This window comes from Eleutherodactylus coqui, chromosome 11 (genome assembly GCF_035609145.1).
Source record: "Eleutherodactylus coqui strain aEleCoq1 chromosome 11, aEleCoq1.hap1, whole genome shotgun sequence".
Lineage (NCBI taxonomy): Eukaryota > Metazoa > Chordata > Amphibia > Anura > Eleutherodactylidae > Eleutherodactylus > Eleutherodactylus coqui.
Window position 1 is genome coordinate 94,404,599 of NC_089847.1, and position 10,230 is coordinate 94,414,828.

The window sequence follows — 10,230 nt, forward strand, 5'->3', positions numbered from 1 at the left end:
AGTGACCCCCCCCCCACAGTGGCCTCAGTAGTAATAGTGACCCCTATATTGGCCTCAGTAGTAATAGTGACCCCCACAGTGGCCTCAGTAGTAATAGTGACCCCCACAGTGGCCTCAGTAGTAATTGTGACCCATATAGTAGCCTCAGTAGTAATAGTGACCCCCACAGTGGCCTCAGTAGTATTAGTTACTCATATATTGGCCTCATTGTTAATAATGACACCCACAGTGACGTCAGTAGTAATAATGACCTCTATATTTGCCTCAGTAGTAATAGTGACCCCCAAAGTTTCCTCAGTAGTAAGAGTGACCCCCATAATGGCATCAATAGTAATAGTGAACCGTATATTAGCCTCAGTAGTAACAGTGTCCCCTGTATTGGCCTCAGTAGTAATAGTGCCCCAATATTGGTCTCAGTAGTAATAGTGACGCCGATATTGGCCTTAGTAGTAATAGGGACCCCGATATCGGTCTCAGTAGTAATAGTGACCCCCACAGTGACATCAGTAGTAATAGTTACCCCTATATTGGCCTCAGTAGTAATAATGACCCCCACAGTGACGTCAGTAGTAATAGTGACCCCTATATTGGCCTCAGTTATAATAGTTACCCCTATATTGGCCTCAGTAGTAATAGTGACCCCCAAAGTTTCCTCAGTAGTAAGAGTGACCCCCATAATGGCATCAATAGTAATAGCGACCCGTATATTGGCCTCAGTAGTAATAGTGTCCCCTGTATTGGCCTCAGTAGTAATAGTTACCCCTATATTGGTCTCAGTAGTAATAGTGACCCTCACAGTGGCCTCAGTAGTAATAGTGACCCCGATATTGGCCTTAGTAGTAATAGGGACCCCGATATCGGTCTCAGTAGTAGTAGTGACCCCCACAGTGACATTAGTAGTAATAGTGACCCCTATATTGGCCTCAGTAGTAATAGTGACCCCCACAGTAGCCTGAGTAGTAATAGTGACTCCTATATTGGCCTCAGTAGTAATAGTGACCCCCACAGTTGCCTCAGTAGTAATAGTGACCCCAATAATGGCATCAATAGTAATAGTGACCCATATATTGGCCTTAGTAGTAATAGTGACCCCAATATCGGTCTCAGAAGTAATAGTGATCCCCACAGTGGCCTCAGTAGTAATAGTGTCCCCTGTATTAGCCTCAGTAGTAATAGTGACCCCTGTATTGTTCTCAGTAGTAATAGTGACCCCCATAGTGGCTTCAGTAGTAATAGTGTCCCCTTGATCGGCCTCAATAGTAATAGTGACCCCCACAGTGGCCTCAGTAGTAATAGTGAACCCGATATCGGTCTCAGTAGTAATAGTGATCCCCCACAGTGGCCTCATTAGTAATAGTGCCCCCTATATTGGCCCCAGTAGTAATAATAACCCTGACAGTGTTCTCAGTAGTAATAGTGTCCCCTATATCAGCCCCAATATTATTAGTGACCTTTGCTAGGCAGTGCTGTGGGTCGATATGAGTGCGCCCAGAAGCCTCCTTCCCTCTCCTCTCCTCATGCAAACCCAGGAGGAGAGGTCAGGGGAGGAGGATCCCGAATGCACACACTCTTGTCAGTGTGTGCATCGCCCGGGGCTGCGCCAATGAGTGATTACCAGTAGGCTTCGGCCCATTGGCCAGTAGTCATGTCTGCAGTTTCCACCTCTAAGGGCTTCTTCACATGACTGTATCTGTGCATGGTTTTGCGTGCATAAAATATACAAACACAAAACACAGAGAATAGAACCTATTGATGTCCATGTATTCATTCCAATGTGCGCGTGTTGTGTGTACGTAACAAGTTGGTCCTGCCCTATCTGTCTGCGTTTGTGCAGCAAAGGCCCCTATAGACGTCTATTCAGGGGAGGGGTGGGTTGCAAATACACACTGTGCAAAAACACGGGGAAAAGAACACATGTAGACCTCATTAGGTGAAATAGCCTTGTAATCTACGGAAAGGCTGTGTTGTGTGCACATGTGAACTGACTCTGCATGCGCAAAAAGTACCATACTATGTCTAGACATGCGCACAAATCAACCTCATCCAACTACGTTCATGCGCAAATATACTGCACTGTGGCAAGCGTTTTTTGTGCATAAATCCCTAAGGCACAACCATATTTGCGCCTTGCAAAATGCAATGAATAGAACCCATTATTTTCGTTCACACTCATATTTTCCGTTGTGCAAAAATGCCCGCAGCATGTTCTATTTTGCAGTGCATTTGTGCAGAGGAATAAGACATATATAGACGGGACCGTGGTTGTGGGGGGTTTTTATGCGTACGATTTTGAAGCGCAGTGAAAATGCAGTTCCGAGTGCAAATATGCAACACCCAATATACAAAATCGTGGTACAAATGCACGTGTAAATGTGCACACTCTCGTGTGACATTGGCCTTAGGCTGCCTACACACGGGAGTATTTGCATTGCAGAATCTGAAGCGGGCGTTCGCCTCCGTATTCTGCAGCAAATGCCGCCCACAGACATGCAATTGCGGTACCTGCGCTGTATACCCATGCGTTTCCACCATGTCCGGGCTCTCGCTCTCTTCAAGGTCAGCGGCCACCAGGAGGGTCCCTAGAATAGCTGGGCCCAAGCATGAGCGGCAGACCATCGCTCGGCTTATTTCATCTCTCCACTCACCAACCGACTCTTGCTCGCTCGACTCCCATTAGCAGACTCTCTCTGACTTTCGCTCCTACTCCCTGCAGGCATATATCTCCCTGCATCACATTCGACACATACAAATTGATACAGTGTCCAGACAACACTAGACGTGACCAGACATTAACACTTTCATGCCTGCAGGTGCTAATACACATAACTGATGCATTCCACAAACAAGACGATAACACAAGACAGACATAAAGCATGTATTCTGGGGTGCTGGAGGGGAACCCCAAACTCTGGGCCGCTACACCGACCAAAATATTCTCTTTTTTTTGTTCCTGCTGACACCTCCAGAGCTGACAATCAGGATTTTGACCCTTGCCTTGTGACCTTAACCCCTTAATGACATGGTCTATTTTGGGCTTAAGGACGCGACGATTTTTGGCGGATTTTCATCTCCATTTTTTAAAAGCCATAACTTTTTTATTTTTCCGTCGACGCGGCCTTATAAAGGCTTGTTTTTTGCGTGGCGAACTGTAGTTTTTGATGGTGCCATTTTTGGGTACATAGACTTTATTGTAAAACTTTTATTATTTTTTTTATGATAACAGGGAGAGAAAACGCATCAATTCTGCCATAGATTTTTGTGGGGTTTTTTTTAACAGCATTAATCATGCAGCATAAATGACACAATGCATTTTTTCTGTGGGTCGGTACGATTACAACAATACCAAAATTCTTATATTTTTTTTAGGTTTTTCCACTTTTTTGCAATAAAAACCCTTTATTTGGAAATCTTTTTTTTTTCTATATTGCTGCATTCAAAGTCCTGTAACTTTTTTATTTTTCTATGTATGGAGCTCTATGAGGGCTTATTTTTTGCGAGACGAGCTGTAGTTTTTATTGGTACCATTTTGGGGAATATACAGCTTTTTTGATCACTTTTATTGCATTTTTTGGGAGGAAAAATGCTAAAAATGAGCATTTTGCCTCTGTTTTTTAGCGTTTTTTAAACGCTTTTTGCCGTGCAAAATAAAAAGCGTGTTCAACTTTTTGTACACGTCGTTACGGAATACCAAATATGTGCCATTTAAATTTTTTTTAACCTTTTTTTATTCTAATATTCCTTCTGTGAACCCTTCCCATGCCGCGATCTACTTAGATCGCGACAGGGAAAGGGTTAACAGGGGGGGGGAGGGGGCGAATCTCAGATGCACCCCCGCGGCTGCAGCGGGATAAGCTATTCCTATGACATAAGGGTACATCATTTTGCGGGAAGTACCACCCTGCCATGACGTAACCTTACGTCATGGGACGGGAAGGGGTTAATTAAGCAATGTACAATTATGTTTGTGTGAGAAGAGGTTAATTTGAACCTGTCTCAGCCAGCTTCCCGCGTACGCTCATAATACGGATGTGTTACAGGTGACATTACAACCGTATGCCATGAGTGTTGGATGTGTATTGGCCCTATATATTTCCATTCATTTCAAGAATACGGATCTGTATGTGCCCCATAGAAAGTAATACTAAAGAATGCAATTATTAAGGTAGAAGCAGACAAAAGTGGCGCATGCTCCTCTTTTAAAACATGGCCGTGAAAGTAAAGTCGTAAATAAATACACATATTTAAATTGGCTCCATATTATGTTGCGAAAAACAAGGATCAAATGAAAAGTAAAAATATGCTTACCGGTAACTAAATGTGGCCGAGGGGTGTAAGCACTTTCACACTTATGTGCAAATTTGCGCCATGTATTTGCACAATGGGCGTTGTGCATTTGCAAGCATATGTAACTGTTTTACAGAGCTTTTTACACGCCCAAATCATGCACATTTGTTTGCATAAAAACACAACCGTGCTCCCATTCATTGAAAATAGCAATTACGTTAATTAGTTCAACATGTGCTATTTAGTGCGCAGGAAAATAGAGCATGCTGCGTATTTTTTTTCCACGAATGAAATGCACGCACCAAATACGCTTATGTGAATGAACCCATTTAAATCAATGACTTCCACATGCAGTTGAATTATTATTTTTTTTTGCAGTGATTCTGCACAAAATTGCATCAAATTTTTAGGCTGGATTCAGACGACCGTATATATCGGCCGGGTATTCACGCCGGCCGATATACCGCGTCTCTCTCTGCAGGGGGAGGAGGCTGGAAGAGCCAGGAGCAGTGCTCTGAGCTCCCACCCCCTCTTTGCCTCCTCTCCACCCCCTCTCCGCCCCTCTGCACTATTTGCAATGAGAGGAGGTGGGATGGTGGCGGGGCTAAGTTCTGGGAATTAGCTCCGCCTCTGTCCCGCCTCTTCTCATTGAAAATAGTGCAGGGTGGTGGAGAAGAGGCGGAGAGGGGGTGGGAGCTCAGAGCACTGAGCCTCTCTCTTCCAGCCTCCTCCCCCTGCAGAGAGAGACGCCGTATATTGGCTGGACGTGAAAACCCAGCAGATATACGATCGTGTGAATGCACCCTTATTTTTATATTTGCAGCACAAATGTGAGGCAGCATCAGCATGTTCATACACCCGGCACCCGAAGCATTGGTTTACAATGTATTCATTCAGATGACCCTTTTTTTTTTTCGCGCAAAAATGTCGACCGAAAGATTTAGCATATAAGTTATTTCAGTGACTGAAACTTCTTTTTGCTCAAAAATATAGGTCTTGCCCTATCTTTGGACCGCACGATGCTGGAGGCTCCATAGACTGATATGGGAGCTGTCAGAAAAGGGAGGGGGAGGGAGTTTAGCAGCGACGAGTGCTGCTAAACATTGACAGAGTGAAACCAGGTGTGGACCACCTCTTTGTCAACATTCCCGAGTCAAACAGGCAGACTCCAAAGCGTGTTTATTCTGAAATGCTGCAGCGTTCCAGCCTAACGCTTACATGGGCCACAGGGAACATCTGTCCCGGGTTCGTGCTGCCCGTGGTTTGTGCAGCCCGGTGATAGGTTCCCTTTAAAATATTTTTTTGGTGGCTTTTTTTATTGAAACATTTTGTCCAGCCACTCTTCATGTCCTCCAGAGGAGCTTATGCAAAAAATACCAGAAAATCAAAATCATTAAAATGAATGAGATCTGCACCTGCAATTACTAGCTCCGGCCACCACAAAGGGTCAAGGCTGTTTGCTTCCACTTCGTACCCCTGTGGTGTTGACAGTGGGTGCCCGATCAGTTACTCATCTGGGATCCCAAGCAATGGACCCGAACCAATCAACTAATGGGCAGGGATTCCCAATCGGGGTGCCATGACACTCGGAAGTGCCGTGAGAGCCCACCAGGGCTGCCATAGCCAGATCCTGGCGCTGGTTCTTACCAGTTTGGAAGATCAGCCTGAACAGCAGAGCAGGGGGCGCTGGAGATTGAGACCCTGAAGTAACCAGCCAAGAGCGCCGTTCCTCCCCTCCATGTGGCCACAGTAGGCAAAATAGTAGGAGATCAGCCTGCAGCACCAGGTTAGGGGATGCCACGTGGATGATGATGTATAATGAGGGGCAGAAGCGTAACTTGAAGCTTCTGGGACCCAATGCAAAATCTGTAGCAGGGCCCCCAACTATAATGCTTTAGTCATAGTACTGGGCTCCCTGTATGGAGAAGAGAGGCCTTATGGGCCCCCTAAGGCTCCTGGGCCCAGGTGTAACGGCATCCCCTGCATCCCCTATAGTTGTAGTGATGGGGAGGTAAACAGTGTGGTGGTGTAATTCAGGCAATAGTTTTGGGGTCACAAATTCTACTCTATTTCCCTGAAAATAAGACATACCCTGAAAATAGGACACAGCATGATTTTCCAGAATTTTTGAGGATGCAAAATGATTTTTCAGGCTTTTTGAGGATGCTTGAAATATAAGCCCTACGCCAAAATTAAGCCCTGCTAACAGTTAATTAAAAAAGTCAATTTAAATAGTGTCCAGGCAGCTATACATGTAAAAAAGTTAAACCTTTTTGAACAAAAATTAATATAAGACACTGTCTTATTTTTGGGGAAACACGGTAGGAGATTCAGGGGTTTGTAGTGAGCATGTGGGGATTCTGAGGTCTAGAACTTCCCCAGGCCACTCCAGACTGTATCTTCTTTTTTCTGGGTACGTGTATGTGCTGATTTATGTAACCAGCACTGGCCAATTTCTGACTCTGAGACCAGAGATTGCCCTGTGCCAGTTACATGTCTGGCATGTACTAACGCTACCCCAAAGTAAGAATATACGGTCTCAGGCAATGTGTGGAGGGCACAAAAGTTGAGTAACTGTTTTTTTTTTTTTTACCAGAATAAAATGGGGGCAGTATTATTGTGAGGGGGCAGTAAAAGGACATTGTCACTTTTATGGGGGCAGAAAAGTATAACTAATTTTAAGGGCCAGTAACGAGGTAAGGCATGATTACTTATGGGGGCAGAAAAGGGGGAGTTATTACTCATCAGCTTTGCATATAGCCGAAAAAGTTTTGGTAGTAGTGCCCCAAAGTAAAAAACTTGTCCCAGGGGTGCGGCGAGGCTGAAAAGGTTGAAAAACACTGCCCTGGGGAATATGGACACCACTTCCCAGTTTATGGCCCCCCTTTATGTGCCAGAATGGAGAACTGCTTTGTACCAGTGACTCCCACCCCACTTTGGCGATCCTGGATGGCCATTTAATTCACTATAGCTTCAGGGTTCGCCTACCATGGATGAGGGAGATGGACCCGTGTCAATAAGGTGATCATTACCCCAACCTTGCATAGTTGCCACCTCACGCCTTGTACGACCGATGTATAACAGATCAGTAGTAAACCATTAATCCACCATCGTCAGGAGTTTTATCTCTTGTAAGCAGGTGACACTCAGCTCCAAATTATTTATTAACAACTTTTATTATAGGAGGAGGCTGTAATGCACTAAGTTGTTTTCGTATAGGAAAATGTCAAGTATTACAATTAAGGGATTTTATGATAGGTAGCAAAATAACAAAGTTCGAAATGCGAAATGTCCCACTGAACGAACTAAAAGTATCACTCCAATGCATACATACTGAATATACCCTCAGACACCGCAGCAGCAGCACCGTCTATGAACGTGTGTGCTCTATGTATAATGAGTTGTGTGCTCGTAAAAATACCTGTGTGCCATTATAATGTGCTGGTAACTGTCTTCCTCTGTACTGAGTCGTAGAGTCACTGATTTGCATGTGCCTGGGGAGCATGGCCAAAAATAATAACAACCTGCTAAGGGACCTTTCACGTGGGCAGAATATTTCTGCAATCTGCACTTAAAAATGCTGAAAATTCTGCGCCCAAATCTGCATGTATAGGGGTGTAGCTAAAGGCTCTTGGGCCCGGGTACAAAAGTTCATCTTGGAGCCCCCCTGTAACTTCACTTCATGGCTATGTTGCGCTCATCACGTTTATGCATCACAAGACTTCAGATATATGATTTGCTCCCCTCACAAAAAGCAAAAGATATACATACTGAAGACAACATAAGGTAACTTTCATACCATACTAGGCTCAGATAAAGCAGCTTGGCTCTAGTGTACCTCCAATAGTGAACTCAACATATAATGGTCAGATACTATATCTACAGAGTGATAGCGATTACAGTGCAGTTACCTTCAGTGATCACAGATGATGTTGCAACGGGGAAGGGGAGGGATGCAATATGTGTAATAGGGCCGCTGCAGCTTCTGCAACACCCAAGCGTGGGATACTGCAGGGAAGGACTCTCTACCCAAGCATACGGCTGGAGTTGGGAGAGTGTAGTGCGTGGACCTGTCACGGTGGCACTTACCGACTCTTAGTCTCGGAGGGAGTTACAGCAGCAGAAGATAGGGTCAGTAATCCTTAGGATGAGGGGGCTAGTCGTGGATATCACGTCGTGACGCCACCGTTCCTACACACCGCTAATATATCTGGCAGAGTAACAACACATAGACTTGTGTATTGTACCTCGGGCCATCAGGAATGGTTGAGGCCCGGTAAAACTTTACTTGCAGTAAACTTAGTTTAACAGGTAGTTACAGGCATCATTCAGTTGTAGAAGTTACAGGCAGAAGCTCAGAGGTTGGGAGGAAAAACACAGGAACAATACGGCCCTATAGTCCACGTTATCTACATGTAAGCGGTCCTGGACATTGAGTATACTCTGGAGGAGATAAAAGACAGGAATGACTCCACATACACTCTGGCGGCAAAAATTACTTAAGGAGACGGCTTAGCCTAGATCCACCCCGCACCTTATCCGCGTGGGTGTCACAATTATGTACCTATGTGTGGTGATCATAGAGGTGGACGGCCACACAGAAAAAAGATGCCTGTGATGTGAATGGGTACCTGCTCTAGACAACTGGAATTGTTGTGAGCTCTCTCTCTCTTTGGAAGGGACTGACTCCTCTCACATCCACTCTCCAGACACTACGGGTAGTCGTTCCTCTTCCTCAATCTTCACCAACATAAAAGCTGAAGGTGCTTTCATGTGGCTCTGTGTTAGCACTCCACTCCTGAAGATGGAACTAATGATGGACCCCTTCCCGCTGTCAGATCCTCACATTTATAACCTGACTTGTACCACATGACACAGTAGGAACGATACATTCAGCAGCAGAGCTGACAGGCAATGATTTTAGTGGAGTTACCTCTCCAGATGCCACAGCTGTGCAACACACATACAGAAAATTGACATGACAGTTTTGCACAGTGCATCCACATGAGACAGAACATGTATGACATTATGGAGGGGACCAGGATGTTGTTCTGGGACACTATAATGTCACATATGATTAGTATTGTTCACTTTTGGTTTTCACCTCTACCTGGCCCAGACTACAGGACAACTTTTTCCAGGCACCTCATGTCTCTGCAGAATTTGCAGAGGTATTATTCCATCCTCCTTATTTGCATATTTCCCAGAGGAGCATGCATGGCCTTATAGGTCTCCTCACTCACATTCTAGGTACTCTCCTAGAGATGATGGCCTTCCAAAACTGCAGAATTTGTAACACAGTCATCTTTGGTTCTATGCTTTCCCATCACACACAACATCCCCACACTATTCACAACCCCGATCTGGCTGCCTCAGTTAACCCCTTAATGACCTTTTTATGTTCTTTTTTTGCCTTTTTACGTCCTGCTCTAGTGGGCTTTAACCCCCAAGGACATAAAAACATGCTTCCTCTGGGAATTAAAGCCATGTGGGCTGTGCACGTGACAGCTGACTGCTCCATGCTGTCGGTTGCCAGAGTTAGCTGACAACCTGGAGCTGTCATGGGGGGGGGGGCCGCAGGGAGTGCAGATAGCACCAATCGCATTAAAGTACAAAAAAGTTTCAAGATTCAGCTGTCCTAATGGATCTGATCCATGGAGGCAGCTGAGCATACTCACCCCCGTCCCCCGCGATGTCCCGCAGCGATCTGGTCCTCCAGGACCTGACGCCAATCTTCTACGCATGAGCACTAGTTGTCATTACATCAGCCGCACTCGAAGAAGGCCAGGAGGCCTGGGAAATTTGAAATCTGAAATTTGAAGGCAGGAGATATCACCAGGGATATCCAATGGATAACGATGATTATGCAAAACTGAGGGCAACTGAAAATATTCACACCCGTCAAAGATAGCCGAGAGCAGTGAGATGTCACCGGGGACCGCTGTA